Genomic DNA, 22321 nt, shown 5'->3' with positions numbered 1-22321 from the left:
AATCTGAAGAATTTGGTGCAAAAAAACCCTCAATGAATACCATAAAAAAAAAAAAAAAAAAATGATGTCTTCGGGCCTTGGAGTATATTCACATGATGTATTCAAATCACAGTTTATTGTACATTTACTGTGAAATCTCTTCAAAATTCCACAAATTAGACAGGATTTTGGAAACACATGGCTTTTTGATGCACTAATTTTGTCAATTTAACTGCACTGTGTCAATAAATCCCTTACTAATGAGAGCACTGTAGTTTGACTGATCACTGTGGGTACAACCACTGTTTACTGTGTACTCATTTTTCTAGTATGCCCTTTCTGTGTTTACTCTGGCGCTGTTCCTGCCGGCCAGAGAAGATGGCAAGAGTATTTATGACTACAGAAAGTGCCATTTGGTCATTTACTCTCAGGATTTGTTCACACAATGTCTTTTAGATGTATGTGAACCTGCGGAGTTTTTCAGGAGGAAGACGCTTCAGGACATGCTGGTATCTTTTGTCCTGCAGTGTGGTTTTTTTGCATCTTATATGTCGTTTCCTGAATGCTTTTTGCAATGTCTTTGGCTGTCGGCGATTCTTTTATTACGTGTATTGTATAAACTAGTGAGCGTTTGGAAGCCGTCTGAATAACGGTCAGGTCACCTCTTTTACTCAGTTAGAAACCTGAAGTGGTTAAAAGAAGCTCAAAACACTGAACATACGACCAGAGATTTTTCTGACAAGTTACGGAACAGACCCGCCTGAAAAAGAGTTGTGTGTACATATCCTTAGGTACTTTCCTTGTAGCCTGCTCATCCAGAGGCGCAGTGACGTAACTAGAGTCCTATGGGCCCCGGTGCAAGATTTGGACTGGGCACCCCCATCCTGGCATATATATATATATATATGTCCTCCATCCTGGTATATATGTCCCTCATCCTGGTATATATATCCCCCATCCTGGTATATATGTTCTTTATCCTGGGCCCCATCCTGGTATATACAACACCCATCCTGGTATATATTTCCCTTATCCTGGGCCCCATCTGGCATATACATCATCCATCCTGGTATATATTTCCCTTATCCTGGGCCCCATCCTGGTATATACATCACCCATCCTGGTATATATTTATATATTTCCCTTATCCCGGGCCCCATCTTGGTATATACACTACCGTTCAAAAGTTTGGGGACATTTAGAAATTTCATTATTTTTGAAAGAAAAGCACTTTTTTTTTCAATGAAGCTAACATTAAATGAATCAGAAATACACCCTATACATTGTTAATGTGGTAAATGACTATTCTAGCTGCAAACGTCTTGTTTTTATTGCAATATCTACATAGGTGTATAGAGGCCCATTTCTACCAACCACCACTCCAGTGTTTTAATGGTACATTGTGTTTGCTAACTGTGTAAGAAGGCTAATGGATGTTTAGAAAACCCTTGCGCAAGTATGTTAGCCCAGCTGAAAACGGTTTGGCTGATTTGAGAAGCTATAAAATTGACCTTCCTTTGAGCTAGTTGAGAATCTGGAGTATTACATTTGTTTGTTCTATAAAACTCTCAAAACGCCCAGAAAAAGAGAACTTTCATGTGAAATTCGACAGTCTATTCTTGTTCTTAGAAATGAAGGCTATTCCATGCGAGAAATTGCATAGAAAAAACTAAACAATTATACTCACATCCCATCCGCTCCCCTGTCATGTGGCGTCCTCTTCTGAAGCCGGCAGCTAACCTCAGCATGCAAGCGACAGGAGCGCATGACATCACTGCCATATGCCCTCAGTCATGTGCACGCTGACGTCAGCTGCTGGCCTCTGATTGGCAGCGTGTATTGCTGCGTACGGACCCGACAGATCTGTGCGCCGCAATACACTTCAGCTGAATGTGTGTCCAAGGAAGCACATACAGTTGAAGTTTGTGCTGACGTCGGCGGTCCCCCTACCTGCACAGGACTAGTCACCTCTGCGACTGCAGTTGTTACGCCCCTGCGAAGGAGTGATTATATAGGGCAGGGAAACTTTTTTCTGCCAAGGGCCATTACGATAGTTATACCATCATTCACAGACCATAAAACGATCAATTTAAGATTATTGTGCTATATTTGGTCAAACATTTAATTATCTCACCCCTAATATGATGGCAGGAACTGCTTCTCTTTGGTGAGATGTGTGATGTTAGGCAGTATTGATGATGTTGCTATTTGCAACTGCTTTTACAGATTTGCGTCGATCAATCTGGAGTGCTGACTTTCTGCGATTGTGAGTTTTGAAAAGAACTTCATCACTAAATTTCATCACTGCTCATTTAATCTTTATAGAACCCAAACAGTGGGAGATCTGCTGTATACAACACATAGGAAATACCAAGATTCTGTTGTGCACACATCACATACCGAGATTGCTGTATATATTACATAGGAAACATCTACACTGCTGTATATACATCATATAGGATACACTGAGACTGTTATAAATACAGTACATCACATAGAAGACAATTTAACTTTTGTAGATAAATCACATAGGATACACTGAGACTGCTATATACATTAAATAGAAAGCACAGAGACTGCTGTATATACATCACATAGGTGAAATCGAAACTACTTTTATTATCACATAGGAGACACTGAAACTGCTGAAAATATAACATAGGAAACATGGAGATTGCTGAAAATATAACATAGGAGACATCAAGATTGTTGTATACATCACATAGGAGACATCAAGACTACTGTATGTACATTACATAGGATACACTGAAATTGCTGTATACATCACATAAGAGGCATAGAGATTGATGTGTATATCACATAGGATATACTAACACTGCTGAATATATATCATATAGGATACACTGAGATTGCTGTATACACATCACATACGATACACTGAAACTGCTATATACATCACAGAGTAGTTTCCAAGACTGCTGTCTACATCACATAGGAAACACCAAGACTGCCGTATACATCACATAGGATACACTGAGTTTGCTATTGTTACGGGTCCGGGTGGTGGAACCTCTGTGCCGAGGTGCAAGGAGGGACCCAGAGGGGCGTGACTAAGTATCAACCCGAACCGACCCTGGCGGACGGCGGCAAACGACTCCGTGACCAGGGAGGATCCGGGCAGAGGGACCAGGTGCTACTCTGGGGACGACCTTGTAAGAGAGCAAGTGGCTTAAAAGGTTAAAGATAGCTGGGACTGACCAGTATAACGGATGGACACGGCAAGCAGGCAGAAGTCTCTGGTTAGCTGACAGGTGGTCACGGTACGTGACAGCAGAGCGAGTAGTAGTCTCTAGGTTGACCAGGTAGGTGGTCACAGCAAGTGACGGCAGAGTCTCCAGGCAGGCTGGCAGGAAACAGGCGGGTGCTCCCAGGTGAGCGGGCAGACAGACAAGGCAGGTAACAAGCAGGTAACAGGTGGGCGCTCCCAGGTGAGCGGGCTGACGGACACAGCAGGTAACAGGCGGGCGCTCCCAAGTGAGCGGACTGACAGCCAAGGCAGGTAACAGGCAGGTAACAGGTGAGCGCTCCAGGAGAGCAGGCTCGGCAGGTAACAGGCAGAAAACAGGCTGGCAGGCAGGACGAGGAGTCAGTCTAGCAGCAGGACCTGAGGGCTGAAGCAGAGATAAGAAACTGTGTAACAACTTTGCTTGGGCACCTCCATTTTGGAGGAGGTGCCTTATATATGGGAGGTCCTCTGGCAATTGGCCGGGGACTCCTTAGGACGGCACGCGCGGTCCCTTTAAGAGAGGGGGAGAGCCCGCGCGCTGCCTAAGCACAGTGCTGGGGGAGGAGTGCGCGCCGGCAGCAGCGGGGAGAGAAGCGCTGGAGGATGCCGCGCCAGGAGCGGGAAGGTGAGAGGGACGGCGTCTCTGCCTAGCAAGAGGCAAAGACGCCGATGCTACAGTACCCCCCACTTTAGGCCCCCTCTTTTTTTGGCCTGAAATAAATTTTTCAAGGAGAAGCGGGGCGTTGATGTTCTCCCTGGGTTCCCAAGTTCTCTCCTCAGGACCAAACCCCTTCCAATCTACCAGTAAAAAAGGTCTTTCCTCTTACCCTCTTGGTGGCCAGAATACTCTCTACCTCAAAGACGTCCTCAGCGGAAACCGGAGCAGGGGGAGTACCTGCATTGTTGGAAAAAGAGTTAAAGATAACGGGTTTGAGGAGAGATACGTGCAAGGAGTTGGGAATCCGTAAGGTGGCCGGGAGTTTTAACTTGTAAGCCACTGGATTAATTTGCTTGAGGATTTCGAAAGGGCCGATGAAACGAGGACCCAACTTGTAGGAGGGTATCTTGAGCCGCACATGTTTGGAGGAGAGCCAAACCTTGTCTCCCGGACGGAATTGAGGCGGATCCAGACGCCTCTTATCAGCATATCTCTTCATCCGCTCAGAGGACTGAAGAAGTGCGGATTTAGTACTCTCCCAAATGGTGGAAAATTTGCTGACAAGAGACTCTGCGGCAGGGCTGTCCACAGAAGCGGAGACGGGAAACGGAATCCGGGGATGTTGGCCATAGACTATGAAGAACGGGGACTTGGAAGAGGATTCGCTCTCGTGGTTATTATATGAGAATTCGGCCCATGGTAGGAGGTCCACCCAATCAGAATGGTGGGCATTAACGAAGTGCCGGAGGTAACTGGTAAGGATCTGATTGATCCGCTCCACTTGACCATTGGACTGAGGATGGTAAGCGGAGGAGAAATCCAGGGTGACATCCAGCAGTTTACATGTGGCTCTCCAGAAGCGTGAGGTAAACTGAACCCCTTGATCCGACACGATGTGGAGGGGTAGGCCATGGAGACGGAAGATATGGCGGATAAAGTCTTTAGCCAGCTCAGATGCAGACGGGAGACCAGGCAGGGGAATGAAGTGGGCCATTTTAGAACAGAGGTCCGCGACCACCCAAATGACTGTACACCCGGCAGAAACAGGAAGATTGGTAATGAAGTCCATGGCGATGTGTTGCCACGGGGCAACAGGTACGGGAAGCGGCAGGAGATGACCGACTGGTAAGTGTCTGGGAACTTTGTTGCGGGCACAAGATGAACAGGCAGAGACGAAGTCTACCACATCCTTACGCATGGTAGGCCACCAGTAATGCCGGGTAATGAGCAGGAAGGTCTTCTTTTGGCCAGCATGGCCAGCTAGTTTAGAAGAATGACCCCAGCGAAGAACCTTCTCACGGTCAGGAACCGCTACAAACGTCTTGCCGGGTGGAAGACGAGTCAAATCCAAGGGGGCCACATTCATCACCTTGGACGGGTCGATGATGTGCATAGGCTCCTCCTCTTGATTGGAGGACAGGAAGGATCGGGACAAGGCATCAGCTTTGACATTCTTGTCCGCCGGGCGGAATTGCAGGATGAAGTCGAAGCGGGTGAAGAACAAAGACCACCGGGCCTGACGCGGATTAAGTCTCTGGGCATTTTGGAGATATGCCAGATTTTTGTGATCTGTGTAAATGATCACCGGGTATAGAGCCCCTTCAAGCAGGTAGCGCCACTCCTCCAGCGCCAATTTGACGGCTAGCAATTCTCGGTCTCCTATGGAGTAGTTGCGCTCAGAAGAGGAGAAGATTTTGGAGAAGAAGCCGCAGGTTACCATTCTGCCGGAAGAAGATTTTTGGGTAAGTACTGCTCCGGCTCCGGAAGAGGAGGCATCAACCTCCAGGTAGAATTGTTTATTGCAGTCTGGACGGTGCAGAACAGGGGCACAGGAGAAGGCTTGCTTTAAGGAGAGGAAGGCCTCCTCGGCTTCGAGCGACCATACCTTGGGATTTGCCCCCTTGCGGGTGAGCGCAGATATGGGAGCAGTCCGGGACGAGAAGTATGGAATGAAGAGACGATAGTAATTGGCGAAGCCCAGGAATCGCTGTATCGCCTTCAACCCCTCCGGACGGGGCCACTTAAGGACAGCAGAGAGCTTCTCAGGATCCATTCGTAGGCCTGTCTGGGAGATAACATAGCCCAGGAATGGAAGAGAGGTCGGCTCGAAGAGGCACTTCTCGTATTTTGCGTAGAGGTGGTTCTGCCTAAGCCTAAGCAGGACCTGACGAACATCCCTCCGGTGTGTGGGAAGATCCGGAGAGAAGACCAAGATATCGTCCAGGTATACCACCAAGCAGGAGTAAAGAAGGTCACGGAAGATGTCGTTGACCAGTTCTTGGAAGACGGCGGGAGCATTGCAGAGGCCGAAGGGCATCACACGGTACACATAGTGTCCGTCCCGGGTATTAAATGCCGTTTTCCACTCGTCTCCTTGACGGATACGGACCAGGTTATACGCTCCACGTAGATCCAGCTTGGGAAAGATCCTGGCGCCTTTAAGGCGATCAAACAACTTGGAGATGAGTGGCAGGGGGTATTTATTTTTTACGGTGATCTGATTGAGTCCTCTATAGTCAATACAGGGGCGTAGCGAGCCATCCTTTTTTTTTGACAAAGAAGAATCCGGCTCCCGCCGGGGAGGTAGGCTTCCGGATGAACCCTCTAGCCAGATTCTCCTCTATGTACTCTGACATGGCCCGGGTCTCGGCTGCAGACAACGGATAAATACGCCCACGGGGTGGAGTGGCGCCAGGTACCAAGTCGATCGGGCAATCATATGGCCTATGAGGTGGTAATGTCTCTGCCTCCTTTTTACCGAAGACGTCTGCATAGGGTCAGTAAGGAGCCGGAAGACCGGGTAAATTAGCTGGAGTGGGTAGTGGACGAACCGGAACCAGGCAGGTCCTGTGGCATTCCGGGCCCCACCGGAGTACTTCACCGGATTGCCAGTTCAACACGGGTTCATGCGTCTGGAGCCAAGGTAGGCCTAGCAATAGGGAGTGAGAGAGTCCAGGTAGCACATGGAAGAAGATCCTTTCAGACTGCAGCATTCCCACCTGCAGGGTTATGGGTTCCATGACGAGCAGGATGGTCACTAGTAGGAGTCTTCCATCCACGGAGGCGACAGACAAAGGTTCAGCCAGAGGTTTGGTGGGAATGCGGTATTTCTCTACTAGGGACTGGGAAATGAGATTTCCAGCAGCTCCAGAATCTAGCTGAGCGAGTACAAAGTGTCTGTTCTCTCCCCAGGAGATAGAGACAGACAGAGTCAGGGATGGAGAGGGCTTACTTTTGTCTAGGACGACCTCTCCGAGCGGTCCTAGACACCGGAGTTTCCCGGTCTCTCCGGGCAGGAACGAATCAGGTGCTCCTTACTGCCACAATAGAAACAGCTCCCCTCGGCTCGGCGTGACTCTTGGCAAGATTTGACCATCTTGGTCTGGTCGATCTGCATGGGCTCGGGTGAGTGCGCCCGGGGAGTGACAGATGAAGAGACAGGTCTCTGGAAAGTAGGAGCAAGGCGGGGAAACCTCGTCTCACGGGTGGTCTCTTTGGTACGTTCCTGGAACTGGATGTCAATCCGGGTAGCTAGTGTCACCAAGTCATCCAGGGTGGTTGGAATGTCCCGACCGGCAAGTTCGTCTTTAATCTGACCGGAAAGGCCCTCCCAGAAGACGGACACCAGAGCCTCGTTATCCCAGGCAAGCTCAGAAGCAAGGGTACGGAACCGTATGGCATATTGGCCCACGGTGAGACTCCCTTGGCGGAGACGTAGCAGAGAGGAGGCTGATGAGGTCTTTCGTCCTGGTTCATCGAAGACTTTCCGGAAAGCAGTGAGGAAAGCTGACAAGTTGGATACCAGGGGATCCCCTCTTTCCCACAGGGGATTAAGCCAAGCCAGTGCTTCCCCAGTGAGATGGGACATGATGAAGGCCACTTTGGCCCGGTCGGAGGTAAAATGATGTGCCAAGAGTTCAAAGTGCAGGGTGCACTGGTTAATGAAACCTCGAGCCAAGGCGGGGTCTCCACCAAAACGAGGCGGTGCAGAGAGCCGGAGACCAGGACCGGGTACCATGGTATTGATGGGCAGCGGCGCTGCTGAGGCGTGAGTCGTGCGACTGGAGGCAGGTCCTGGTGGAGCAGTCAGTGTGTCCAGGCGGGAGTTGACATTACGCAGGTGGTTCAGGATGGATTCCTGTTGGGATCTCTGATGGGAGACTTCGTGGAATAGGTCAGAGAGCGAGGGAGCTTGGGTGCCACCGGGTTCCATGGCCCGAGCAAACTGTTTCGGGTCCGGGTGGTGGAACCTCTGTGCCGAGGTGCAAGGAGGGACCCAGAGGGGCGTGACTAAGTATCAACCCGAACCGACCCTGGTCGGACGGCGGAAAACGACTCCGTGACCAGGGAGGATCCGGGCAGAGGGACCAGGTGCTACTCTGGGGACAACCTTGTAAGAGAGCAGGTGGCTCCCACGGGTCAGATAGCTGGGACTGACCGGTATAACGGATGGACACGGCAAGCAGGCAGAAGTCTCTGGTTAGCTGACAGGTGGTCACGGTACGTGACAGCAGAGCGAGTAGTAGTCTCTAGGTTTACCAGGCAGGTGGTCACAGCAAGTGACGGCAGAGTCTCCAGGCAGGCTGGCAGGAAACAGGCGGGTGCTCCCAGGTGAGCGGGCAGACAGACAAGGCAGGTAACAAGCAGGTAACAGGTGGGTGCTCCCAGGTGAGCGGGCTGACTGACACAGCAGGTAACAGGCGGGCGCTCCCAGGTGAGCGGACTGACAGCCAAGGCAGGTAACAGGCAGGTAACAGGTGAGCACTCCAGGAGAGCAGGCTGGCAGGCTCGGCAGGTAACGGGCAGAAAACAGGCTGGCAGGCAGGATGAGGAGTCAGGCTAGCAGCGGGACCTGAGGGCTGAAGCAGAGATAAGAAACTGTGCAACAACTTTGCTCGGGCACCTCCATTTTGGAGGAGGTGCCTTATATATGGGAGGTCCTCCGGCAATTGGCCGGAGACTCCTTAGGATGGCGCGCACGGTCCCTTTAAGAGAGGGGAAGAGAGCGCGCGTGTGCCCTAAGCACAGTGCCGGGGAAGGATCGCGCGCCGGCAGCAGCGGGGAGAGAAGCGCTGGAGGACGCTGCGCCAGGAGCGGGAAGTTGAGAGGGACGGCATCTCTGCCTAGCAAGGGGCAGAGACGCCGATGCTACAGCTATATGTACATCACATAGTAGACAGTGTGACTGCTGTTTATACAGCACATAGGAGACACTGAGAGTGTACTATATAGATCATATAGGAGAAATCGAAATTGCTGTATACATCACATACAAAACACTGAGACTGCTGAAAACATCAGATAGGAGACATCAAGACTCCTGAATACATTACATAGGAGACATCAAGATTGCTGTATACATCATATAGGATACACTGAGATAGCTGTATTCGTCGCTTAGGAGATATTGAGACTGCTATATACATCACATAGAAGACATCAAGACTGCTGTATACATCACATAGCAGACATAGACACTGCTGTATATACATCATGTCATGACTCGGTTGTCAGATATCCCGGGACCAGGGGCTCCTTCCCTGTCCCTAACACTAGGGGGCTCCCTAGCTATCCCTGTTCGCCGGATTACTTCTGAAGGTGAAGACGCCGGGGCCACGTACCTTGCTGACCTCCTGAGTCCGCTCTCAGTCTTATACCACCCCCACCTACGGAAGAGGGGGGAAGTGGTGTATGGCAATACACCAACCAAACTAACAAGGTACTACGAACAGGGTTAATGTTAAAAAACAATCATACAAATATGCACACACAAAACACAGAGGAAAACACCGGGGAGTGGAGGATGAGGGAAAAAACAAAGTAGGAGAAGGAGAGGATTTGCACACAACCAAAACCATGCAACAGTCTCAGATAAATCCACCAAACGCTTTCTCAAACAACTCTCCACCAAACTCCTGAACCATGCAGCATGAAGCTAGCTCTAGCAATGACTGCTTGCCAGAGTCCAGTATATATAGGAGCGGGGAGTGGCCATCAGTGAACAGCTGAGAGCTGTGACAAAGTCACTGGAAGAATACTGGAGGGGAGATATGTTTCACTAAGGCTATTAGCTTCAGTGATGTGAAGCGTGGAAGTCTTCTCCTGCATGGTAGGTGCAGAGAGGGTTAATCAGCCATATTTAAAAGGCCATGTTTTGTGTGAATGGCCATAGTGCGGGCGGGAGGCCATTCACTATATCTCCATCCCAGGGTGTGGTCTGGGCTGTAAATAGCCATCCTTGTGACTCAGGTGTGGTTCAGTATCTGGAGAGACTTGTTCCAGAAAGGAGCTTGCATGTGTTGTGCAGAACCATGTGTGGCTAACCCTGAGTGGCCGGACCCCGGACGATATACGGACTGTGCTGCATCTTTGTATTTTGTTTTGCCGTTATGCCAAATGGGCTGTGTTTACTTTACGAACTCTAGGTTGGTTTATGATGTTTAACCCCTTAAGCCCCGCGGGTGGTTTGCACGTTAATGACCGGGCCAATTTTTACAATTCTGACCACTGTCACTTTATGAGGTAATTACTCTGGAACGCTTCAACGGATCCCCCTGATTCTGAGATTGTTTTTTCGTGACATATTGTACTTCATGATTGTGGAAAAATTTCTTCGATATCACTTGCGTTTATTTGTGAAAAAAACGGAAATTTGGCGAAAATTTTGAAAATTTTGCAATTTTCAAAATTTGAATTTTTAAGCCCTGAAATCAGAGCGATATGTCACACAAAAGAGTTAATAAATAACATTTCCCACATGTCTACTTTACATCAGCACAATTTTGGAACCAAAATTTTTTTTTGTTAGGGAGCTATAAGGGTTAAAAGTTGACCAGCGATTTCTCATTTTTCCAACAAAATTTACAAAACCATTTTTTTAGGGACCACATCACATTTGAAGTCACTTTGAGAGGTCTTTATGACAGAAAATACCCAAAAGTGACACCATTCTAAAAACTGCACCCCTCAAGGTGCTCAAAACCACATTCAAGAACTTTATTAACCCTTCAGGTGCTTCACAGGAATTTTTTGAATGTGGAAGAAAAAAATGGACATTTAACTTTTTTCACAAAAATGTTACTTTAGACCCAATTTTTTTTATTTTCACAGGGGTAACAAGAAAAAATGGACCCCAAAATTTATTGTGCAATTTCCCCTGGGCACGCAGATACCCAATATTTGGGGAAAAAATACTGTTTGGGCGCACGGCAGGGCTCGGAAGGGAAGGAGCGCCATTTGACTTTTTGATTGTAAAATTTGCTTGAATAATTAGCGGACGCCATGTTGTGTTTGGAGAGCCCATGTGTGCCCAAACTTTGGAGCTCCCCCACAAGTGACCCCATTTTGGAAACTAGACCCCCCAAGGCACCTTTCTAGATGCATAGTGAGCACTTGGAACCCCCAGGTGCTTCACAAATTGATTCGTAACAATGAAAAAGTGAAAAAAAAAAACACTTTTTCATTTTTATGAATCAATTTGTGAAGCACCTGAGGGTTCCAAGTGCTCACAATGCATCTAGATAGGTGCCTTGGGGGGTCTAGTTTCCAAAATGGGGTCACTTGTGGGGGAGCTCCAATGTTTGGGCACACAGCGGCTCTCCAAACGCAACATGGTGTCGCTAACAATTTGAGCCGATTTTCCGTTAAATTTGTTAGAGGACACCATGTTGCATTTAGAGAGTCCCTGTGTGCCCAAACATTGGAGCTCCCCCACAAGTGACCCCATTTTGGAAACTAGACCCCCCAAGGCACCTATCTAGATGCATAGTGAGCACTTGGAACCCCCAGGTGCTTCACAAATTGATTCGTAACAATGAAAAAGTGAAAAAAAAAAAACACTTTTTCATTTGTATGAATCAATTTGTGAAGCACCTGAGGGTTCCAAGTGCTCACTATGCATCTAGATAGGTGCCTTGGGTGGTCTAGTTTCCAAAATGGGGTCACTTGTGGGGGAGCTCCAATATTTGGGCACACAGCGGCTCTCTAAATGCAACATGGTGTCCGCTAACAAATTTAACGCAAAATTGGCTCAAATTGTTAGCGACACCATGTTGCGTTTGGAGAGCTGCTGTGTGCCCAAACATTGGAGCTCCCCCACAAGTGACCCCATTTTGGAAACTAGACCCCCCAAGGCACCTATCTAGATGCATAGTGAGCACTTGGAACCCCCAGGTGCTTCACAAATTGATTCGTAACAATGAAAAAGTGAAAAAAAAAACACTTTTTCATTTTTATGAATCAATTTGTGAAGCACCTGGGGGTTCCAACTGCTCACTATGCATCTAGATAGGTGCCTTGGGGGGTCTAGTTTCCAAAATGGGGTCACTTGTGGGAGAGCTCCAATGTTTGGGCACACAGGGACTCTCTAAATGCAACATGGTATCCGCTAACAAATTGAATGGAAAGTCGGCTCAAATTGTTAGCGGACACCACATTGCGTTTGGAGAGCCCCTCTGTGCCCAAACTTTGGAGCTCCCCCACAAGTGACCCCATTTTGGAAACTAGACCCCCCAAGGCACCTTTCTAGATGCATAGTGAGCACTTGGAACCCCCAGGTGCTTCACAAATTGATTCGTAATAATGAAAAAGTGAAAAAAAAAACACTTTTTCATTTTTACGAATCAATTTGTGAAGCACCTAGGGGTTCCAAGTGCTCACTATGCATCTAGATAGGTGCCTTGGGGGGTCTAGTTTCCAAAATGGGGTCACTTGTGGGGGAGCTCCAATGTTTGGGCACACAGGGACTCTCTAAATGCAACATGGTATCCGCTAACAAATTGAATGGAAAATCGGCTCAAATTGTTAGCGGACGCCACATTGCGTTTGGAGAGCCCCTCTGTGCCCAAACTTTGGAGCTCCCCCACAAGTGACCCCATTTTGGAAACTAGACCCCCCAAGGCACCTTTCTAGATGCATAGTGAGCACTTGGAACCCCCAGGTGCTTCACAAATTGATTCGTAATAATGAAAAAGTGAAAAAAAAAACACTTTTTCATTTTTACGAATTAATTTGTGAAGCACCTAGGGGTTCCAAGTGCTCACTATGCATCTAGATAGGTGCCTTGGGGGGTCTAGTTTCCAAAATGGGGTCACTTGTGGAGGAGCTCCAATGTTTGGGCACACAGGGACTCTCCAAATGCAACATGATATCCGCTAACAATTTGAGCCGACAATTTGTTAGCGGATATCATGTTGCATTTGGAGAGTCCCTGTGTGCCCAAACATTGGAGCTCCCCCACAAGTGACCCCATTTTGGAAACTAGACCCCCCAAAGCACCTATCTAGATGCATAGTGAGCACTTGGAACCCCAGGTGCTTCACAAATTGATTCATAAAAATGAAAAAGTGTTTTTTTTTTCACTTTTTCATTTTTACGAATCAATTTGTGAAGCACCTGGGGGTTCCAAGTGCTCACTATGCATCTAGAAAGGTGCCTTGGGGGGTCTAGTTTCCAAAATGGGGTCACTTGTGGGGGAGCTCCAAAGTTTGGGCACAGAGGGGCTCTCCAAACGCAATGTGGTGTCCGCTAACAATTTGAGCCGATTTTCCATTCAATTTGTTAGCGGACACCATGTCGCGTTTGGAGAGCCCGTGATGTGCCTAAACAGTGGAGCTCCCCCACAAGTGTCCCCATTTTGGAAACTATACCCCTCAAAGATTTTATTAAGGTGTATAGTGAACATTTTGAACCCAGAGGTACGGCACATTATTTGTTTACATTAGGTCATCATATTGAATAAGTTGTCATTATTCTTGAGCGCAAGTGCTCGCTACTTGAGTTTGCATCGGGTACTCAGGTATGCACCATGTACAGCGTGTGCTCGAGTGACATGCTCGAGTCCCTGCTCCGCATGTTTCACGGTTATTATACACCCAAAAAAAAACATGCGGGGATCGCTCGTGCATGGCAGGCAATCCCCGTAAAGTTTTTTGGCCGCGAAGCATATGGGGCAGAGACTCGAGCATGTCACTCAAATACCCACGATACTAAATGCATACCAGAGCACCCGATGCAAACTCAAGTAGCGAGCACTTGCTCTCAACACTAGTCGCCATATCGTCATCTTTTTTTCTTACTTTTGAAAAAAATCCCAACCCCAGCCCTAACCCTAGCACAACCCTAGCCCCAGCACAACCCTAGCCCCAGCACAACCCTAGCCCCAGCACAACCCTAGCCCCAGCACAACCCTAGCCCCAGCACAACCCTAGCCTCAGCACAACCCTAGCCCCAAACCCAGCCCTAACCCTAGCCCAATCCTAACCCAAGAGTTTATTTTTGACGCCGTTCCTTGTGCGGTATAAGTGATTAGACGACTTTATTCTTCGGGTCGGTGTGATTACAGCAATGCCAGAATCATATGGGGTTTTTATGACTGACAGCTGTCACACACTAAAAGACGCATTTTTTGTAAAATCTAGTTTTTGCATCGCCATATTTTGAGAGCTATAATTTTTCCAGATTTTGGCAGACAGTCATGTGACGGCTCGTTTTTTGCGGGATGACTTGACGTTGTTATTGGTGCCATTTTCAGGCACGTGACATTTTTTGATCGCTTTCTATTCCGATTTTTGGGAGGCAGAATAAACAAAAACCAACAATTCAGGAATTGTTTTTTTTTTTTTTTTTTATTCTGTTCCGCGTGTGGTAAAATTGATGAGGCAGCTTTACTCTTCGGGTCAGTACGTTTACAGCGGTACCACATTTGTATCATTTTTCTATGTTTTGGCGCTTATACACAATAAAAGCTATTTTATAGAAAAAAATATTTTTTAGTATCGCTTTATTCTGAGAGCTATAACTTTTTTATTTTTTGGCTGATGGAGCTATATGGCGGCTTGTTTTTTGCGGGACGAGATGACGTTTTCAGCGGTATCATTTTTATTTATATGCGTCTTTTTGATCGCGTGTTATTCCACTTTTTGTTTGGCGGTATGGTGATAAAGCATTGTTTTTTTTTTTGTTTTTTTTTACCGTGTTCACTGAAGGGGTTAACTAGTGGGACAGTTTTATAGGTCAGGTTGTTCCGGACGCGGCGATACCAAATATGTGTACTTTTATTGTTTTTTTTTATTTTTTTTATAATAATATTTATTGATGGGTACATTATATTTTTATTTTTGGTGTATTATTTTTTTTATTTTTTTATAATATTTTTGCACATTTTTTTTTTTTTTTTTTTTTTCCACTTTCACACAGTTTATACACTTTATTACTTTGTCCCACTCTGGGACTTTCACTTTTTTTTTTCTGATCGCCTGCATGGCACAGGAATGGAGCACCATCCCTATGCCATGAAGGCTGTCAGAAGTGCACAGTGTGAAGATTGCTTGGAGATGCACTGCGCATGTCCAAGCAATCTTCCTGCTCTCTGGTGACCCGGATGTTGTCATGACGACATCGGGTCGTCATGGCAACACCCGGGAAGCCTTTGCAGACTGCGCTGGAAGCCGGAAGAGGAGGTGAGTATCGCCGATCACCTCCCCTTGCCCCCGCAATGCCGCGATCCACTTCGATCGACTTCGATCGCAGCATCGCGGGGGTTAATGTGCTGGGAGCGGTGCGTGACCGCTCCCTGCACATAGTACCGGGTGTCAGCTGTGACAATCAGCTGACACCCGGCGGCGATCGCGCCCGCACAGCCTGTGTGCGCGCGCGATCGCGATGACGTACTAATACGGGTCTGGCTCTTAAGTCCCAGGGCACAGACGCGTATTAGTACGTCAGATGTTATTAAGGGGTTAATAAACCAACCCAAAACTTAAAGAGAAAGTGTTCCGTGTCTACCTCCATGTATAGCCGAGCAAGCCGCTTCACCACAGGTGGTGTTAGAATTGCGGGCAGCACTCCCAGCGAACACGTGTGACTGTTACAAGAGGTCCTGCATGTCCTGGGTGAAATCTGCCATAAGCCAGCAAGTAACACCAGACAAAGTGGAGGAACTAATTAAGAATCTGGTGCAAGCACAGCAGGCACGGCACCAGCAGCAGCACAGGGAGCAGCAGCAGCAACAGCAGATGGCGCAACAGGAGACCACTAAGCTGCTTATGCAGCAACTCAAACAGCAGCAGCAACAGGACCAGCGCCGACAACAGCAGCAGATTGATTTGCTCACTGAGGCGATTCGTGGCATGGCGACAGCTCCAACTCTAAGGTCAGTGGACGACTTTTCCATCCGGAAGACGGTAAGGGGAGCTCTGCAGAAAATGACCCGGGTGACGATGCAGAAGCCTTTCTGATGGTATTTGAGAGGGTCGCCGAGAAGGAGAAGCTTCCGCCAAAGCAATGGGCAGAGGTTCTGGCGCCATACTTGACAGGGGAGCCCCAGGAGGCTTACTATGACTTGGCCTTGCAAGACGTCAAGGAATATGGAAAATTAAAAACTGAAGTTTTGCCGCGCTTGAGGGTAACGATGACTAGCAGGGCGCAGCGGGTCCACCACTGGGCGTATCACCATAAGAAACCCCCTCACTCCCAAGTGTTTGACTTACTGCACCTGGCCCAAAAATGGTTGCAGCCAGAGTCCTCTACCCCTACGCAGATGGTAGAGCAAGTGGTTATGGACCGGTTCCTGCATTCCCTACCAAGGCCAATACAGACTTGGGTTGCCCAGGGTGATCCCCGGAACGCTGATGAACTGGTTGGTCTGTTCGAGAGGTATCAGGGGGCCGAGGGTTCCTTGGGAAAGCAGCCCACTACATTCTGGGGAACTCACCAGGGGGTAGAGGCCCAAAAAAGGAGTATGGCGTCCAAGGTCCAAAGGGGTGGGGGAAGTAATGCCCAAGGTCCCTGCGGGAGATATATGTTGGAGATGTCACGGCACGGGACATATAGCCACCCATTGCCTCCTGAGCCCCGAGCAAATGGATTGTAGCCTGGGACGCCGGTGTTCTTACTATGCCTATCCCGCCTGCAGTGTGGACAAGCAGCCAGGTGAGGGGTCACAGTCATGTCCCATGACCATAAATGGGGTACTGGTGGCAGTATTCTTGGACTACGGGAGTTTGGCAACTCTGGTAAGGGCCACACTTCCTCACCAGTTGATTCCCGGAAATACCGTGGATGTACGCCGAGTCCCATGAGGTCGGGGTGGTTAAGGACATGCTACACCCAGTAATAATAGGACGAGACTTTAGCCTGTTCTGGGACTTATGGCGGAAAGAAGGTGTACCATGCGACCCAGGAAGGAGCTGATTCCACCATGTTGAATCCCCAACGGAGTCGGAGACTGATGAATTCCCCCTGTGTGTCCCTACCGGTGACAAGGACGAGACGGTGACCCCAGAGACCGAGATTCCTGAGTTGGGGGTTTCTGGGGTGAATTTTGGTACTACACAGATGCAGGATCTCACATTGAAAAATGCCTTTGAGAATGTGTCTGTAATAAATGGGGTTGCTCAAGAGTCTGGAGCTGACACTAGGTTCCCATATTTTTACACTAAGCTGAGAAGGGAAGTGGTTTAGCAGTTGGTGGTGCTGGGTCCCTACAGGCGTAAGGTATTAGACCTGGCCCATTCTCATGTCTTAGGTGGGCATCTGGGAGTAGCCAAAATTCAGGAGCGGGTCCTGCAGAGGTTCTACTGGCCTGGATGTCATAGAGAGATTGTTAATTACTGCCGTTCCTGCCCCATCTGCCAGCTAACAGCTCCAGTGTCCCACTTCCAAAGCCCTCTAGTGCCACTGCCTATTATAGAGGTCACATTTAACCGGATTGCCAAGAACCTTGTAGGGCCCTTGGTTAAGTCTGCTAGAGGGCACCAATACATCCTGTTAGTGCTGGACTATGCAACTCGGTATCCGGAGGCGGAACCACTGAGAAAACCCTCCGCCAGGAGTATAGCCAGAGAGCTAGTCCATATCTTCTCCCAGATGGGCCTGCCAATGGAGATCCTGACTGACTAGAGAACTCCTTTTATGTCCCAGGTAATGAGGGAGTAGTGTAAAGCTCTCCAGATTACACAGCTCCACACTTTGGTATACCATCCGCAGACGGACGGCCTAGTGGAGAGATTGAACAAGACATTAAAGTCTATGCTGAAGAAGGTCGTGGAGAAGGATGGGAGAGATTGGGATTGCCTACTGCCGTACCTGCTGTTCTCCATCAGGGAAGTTCTCCAAAGCTCTACAGGATTCTCACCATTTGAGCTGCTATATGGACAGCACCCTCAGGGACTTTTGGATATAGAAAAGGAGACCTGGGAAGCAGAAATTACACCCCATCAGAGCATCATCGAGCATGTGACCCAGATGCAGGATCGTTTCGAGAAGGTGATGCCGATTGTGAAGGAGAGCAAGGGTCTACAATCTGGCTGCAAAGCTGAGACAATTCAGGCCTGGAGACTGGCTATTGGTGTTAGTACCGACAATCGAAAGTAAATTTCTGGCCAAGTAGCAATGGCCGTACGAGGTGGTCGAGAAGTTGAGTGACATCAACTATAAAGTCCACCAGCCAGGAAGAAGGAAGCCGTACCAGATATACCACATCAACCTTCTTAAACCATGGATAGACAGGGAACCGGTGGAAACTACCAGTCTGCGGGCCAATCCTGAAGCCAGAGTCAAGGAGATCACAGTGGCAGAGACACTGTCATCGGCTCAAAAGCAACAGTGCCGAGAACTGCTTCAGCAAAATCTAGACCTGTTTGCTGAGTTGCCAGGATGTACGCAGGTTGTGGAACATGAGATCTTGATGGAACCGCATGTACGGGTGAACCAGAGGCCATATCGAATCCCCGAAGCCCGCCACGAGGTAATCTCCAAGGAGGTTGCAGAGAATGTTGAACCTGGGCATCATCGAGGAGTCAAAGAGTGGCTGGTCCAGCCCCATTGTTCTTGTGCCAAAGCTGGACGGAGAATGGCGGCTCTGTAACGACTACAGAAAGCTAAATGAAGTGTCTGAATTTGACGCGTAGCTGATGCCCTGGGTAGATGAACTTATTGAAAGGCTAGGGCCATCCGGATATATTACCGTCCTGGACCTAACAAAAGGGTACAGGCAAATTCTCCTGTCTCCAAGTACCAAGGAGAAGACTGCCGCCTCTACACCCGACGGGTGTTTTCAGTACACCAGGATGCCGTTCGGTCTGCAGGAAGCCCCAGCTACCTTCCAGAGGGCCATGGACCGAATCCTAGCCTTGCAAAAGTATGACGCCACTTACCTAGACGACATCGTGATCTTCAACCCAGATTGGGAAAGTCACCTACAGAAGGTCCAGGCGGTTCTGGATGCACTGAGGAAAGCCGGCTTTACCATAAACCCGAAGAAGTGTGCTATGGGAAAAGAAGAGGCGAAATACTTGGGCTACATTGTCGGAAGGGGCGAAATAAAGCCGCAAGTGAAGAAGGTGGAAGCAATCCAAAGTTGAGGAGATCACAGTGGCAGAGACATTTCTAGAACTTATGGGATATTATCGGCGATTTATCCCGAATTTCTCCATGATAGCCGCACCCCTGACCGACCTGCTTAAAGGTACGAAGACGGCAATGGCCAAATAGTCTTCTGAGGCGGAGATGACGTTCCAGGAATTGAAGCTCGCTTTCTGTAAGCAGCTGGTTTTGATTGCACCTGACTTCAATAAGGAGTTCATAGTCCAGACGGATACCTCAGAGGATGGGGTAGGAGCAGTGTTGTCTCAAGAAGTAAACGGGGAGGAACATCCAATTTTATATCTAAGCAGAAAACTCTTGGCCTGTGAGAAAAACAATGCCATTGTGGAAAAAGAGTGCTTGGTCATCAAATGGGCAGCTGACACCCTGAGGTACTACCTCTTAGGCCGGAAGTTCAGGTTAATGTCAGACCATGCACCACTGAGATGGATGAGGGAAAGGATGGGGAAGAATGCCCTGGTGACTAGGTGGTTTCTAGCGCTCCAGGACTTTAGTTTTCCGGTGGAGCATAGGCCCAGGAAGCTACATGGTAACGCACATGCCCTGTCCAGACTTCTATGTTTAGCAAGTGAAGGTGCCAAAACCCCCAGCTTTGGGCAGAGGGGGGGATATGTGACAAAGTCAACAGCAGAATACTGGAGGGAGATATGTTTCACTGAGGCTATTAGCTTAAATGATGTGAAACGTGGAAGTCTTCTCCTGCATGGTAGGTGCAGAGAGGGTTAATCATCCATATTTAAAAGGGCATGTTTTGTGTGAATGGTCATAGTGTGGGCGGGAGGCCATTCACCATATCTCCAACCCATGGTGTGGTTTGCGCTGTAAATAGCCAGGTTTGTGACTCAGGTGTGTTTCAGTATCTGGAAAGACTTGCTCCAGAGAGGAGCTAGCATGTGTTGTGCTGAACGATATACGGACTGTGCTGCATCTTTATATTTTGTTTTGCCGTTATGCCGAATGGGCTGTGTTTACTTTACGAACTCTAGGTTGGTTTATGACATTTAATAAACCAACCCGAAACTTCAAGAGAAAGTGTTCCGTGTCTACCCTCATGTACAGCCGAGCAAGCCACTTTACCACAGAGCCTTAATGCAGGTAAGCTTCCAGGAGCTCACAACTGAGCAGATTAACCCCTGCACTGCTAGAAGAAACCTGAACCATTTAATATGAAGAAGTGCTTCTAGTCAGTGCAGGTATAGGAGAAATCAGACGGCACGGTCTTCTGGCTCATCTCAGTCGCAGTAAACACATGGCACATCACTTAAACACTGAGACTGCTGTATAAATCACATAGGAGACATCAAGACTGCTGACTGTACATCACATAGGAGACATCAAGACTGCTGTCTATACATCCCATAAAGTACACTGAAACTGCTGTTTGTATAACACATAGGAGACAGTGTGACCGCTGTACACATCACATAGCCCAGAACGCAGAGTGCACTAACTCCGCCCACAAACAATGTCCTGATCCTGGCACTGGCCAGAGTCGGACTTTGTCAAGCATATGCGCGCCGTGTTGTTGTTCAGTAGTGAACGCTGCGTACGCACTCCACAGAAAAATCAAAGCAGGCTAGAGGTATCCCACCCGTGATCTAGGGAATGGACTGTTTTTGTCCATCTGACAGAAGGAAATGGCAGCATCCACGTAGGCTGTTGAAAATTTCTTACTTTATTCTTATATCATTAAAAAACATAATGAAGACTTTGCAAACCATCCCATAAAACAGGCTCCACCGCAGTCATATTTCGGACCACCTATGGCCCTTAATCGGAGCATAAGGTACCTGTCTGTATATAAATATCTTGGTCCTGATAACAAAATAGCTTCAACCATTATACATAATTTATAAATGCACTTTAAATCTGAGCAGTGTCAGTGTCAGCCATTCTCCATTGTACAAACACGGAAGGCACGTCAATTCTACTAAATAGGAGAACCTTGTGAGCCTGTGTGTAAAACATGTAAAGGGGCACCAATAATTTATCATAGCTCTATAATGTACATGGCACAATAACACTGTGACCTTGCCACAATCCCAATGTCACCATTTATAGCTGAGCAGAGGAAGAGTGCTGAGCCTTCTACTAGAGAACAACACTGCCCTCTACTGGTGACTGCAGAATATTATGGAGAATTTGGCTATCCTATATAAGTAATGTACTTTATATAAAACAGACTAATCATTTCGATTTATTAGGCAAGGGCAGAGTTTATTTAGCTGGCAGAGCGGCCTTCTCAAGATTAGGTCAGGTTCACCCATCCGTGATATACAGTCTGTGCTCAAATTGCAATACTAGGCCTGACCTGAACTATCTCATAGCCATATACAAGACAGTTAGCTTAGGTCAAGAGATCCGCCGGTCTGGCAGGGTATTGTGATTTAAGCACAGGCCATACAGTATATCACGGATGTATGATCCTCGCCCAAGATTAATTGTTTGTGTTTGTTAACACCAGGGCCCCCAAGAACAGGGATGGTTTTAAGTCCCAAAAATACTCAACAATCCATTTCAAGGGGAAAGCCACAAGCAAGCCAAGCTTAGTTTCCTATTGGGAAATGGACTATTGTTGAAGAGAGAAGTGATAATGAGGCGGACAGGGGAAGTCCGAGTAAAACTCACCCTAAGGCCTTATTCAAATGTCCCGTGATTTTTCTTGGAAAAGTAAGTTAAATAAAATATCTTGGAATCTGTGAAATATGTAGATCAGAAGAGCAGACTGTCAGCCATTACATGTCTCACACTGGTAATGCCACTTTTCATTTAAAATAATCTCTCTATGTCTCTCCCTTAAATCTTAATAGCTTGTAAGGGACCTCTAGTGGCGAGATTTGCTTCGCGGTCCCAAAACATCTTGTTGCGGTACCCGTGTGTGTGTGTGCGCAATATGAGGGTTTGATGCCTACCCCTTTTCAGGGCACAAGTGGTATGATGGTATGGGGTCCTTGTAAATATGTGACGAATCAGTGAAACCAGAATCTGTTGTAAAAAGATAGAAACATCTTCACTAGAATTTCTTAAATAGAACTGTAACAAACTGTAGTAGG

This window comes from Phyllobates terribilis, unplaced genomic scaffold (genome assembly GCF_046119375.1).
Source record: "Phyllobates terribilis strain yellow unplaced genomic scaffold, ASM4611937v1 Scaffold_5__5_contigs__length_657084704, whole genome shotgun sequence".
NCBI classification, from domain to species: Eukaryota; Metazoa; Chordata; class Amphibia; order Anura; family Dendrobatidae; genus Phyllobates; species Phyllobates terribilis.
Note: the sequence above shows the minus strand (reverse complement) of the source record.